Source organism: Mus pahari, chromosome 1 (genome assembly GCF_900095145.1).
Source record: "Mus pahari chromosome 1, PAHARI_EIJ_v1.1, whole genome shotgun sequence".
NCBI lineage: Eukaryota > Metazoa > Chordata > Mammalia > Rodentia > Muridae > Mus > Mus pahari.
Window position 1 is genome coordinate 31088974 of NC_034590.1, and position 651 is coordinate 31089624.

Below are 651 nucleotides of genomic sequence, written 5' to 3' on the forward strand. Positions count from 1 at the left end.
GAAATTAATTTTGTTCTTGTTATGTTCATGTGTTTCACCATATTTTCTGCTTCTATCTTGTGTTTTCCTGTATTGTTGTAAATTTATTAATTTGATGATTGCAGTTTTCACTCTACAAATTTGAAAGAATTTTAAACATTATTCTACAGTTTTAGTAAAAATTACTTCGACAATGTATCCTCTATCTTTGAGAATTTTTGGCAACTCTCTTGGATGATATAAGCATTATAGACAATTTTAATTATGTTATCCCCCTCCAAAGTCACTATTATCATGTATTTTAATTACATACATATTCTGAAAACTGTACTAGAATAGAGCTGCTTGAATGGCTAAGATTAAAAATTCAGGTGACAGCAGATGCTGGCAAGGTTGTGGAGAAAGAGGAACACTCTTTCATTGCTGCTGGGATTGCAAGCTTGTACAACCACTCTGGAAATCAGTCTGGCAGTTCCTCAGAAAATTGGACACAGTACTACCGGAAGACCCAGAAGATCTTCCAACTGGTAATAAGGAAACACATGCTCCACTATGTTCATAGCAGCCTTATTTATAATAGCCAGAAGCTGGAAAGAACCCAGATGTCCCTCAATAGAGGAATGGATACAGACACTGTGGTACATTTACACAATGGAGCACTACTCAGCTATT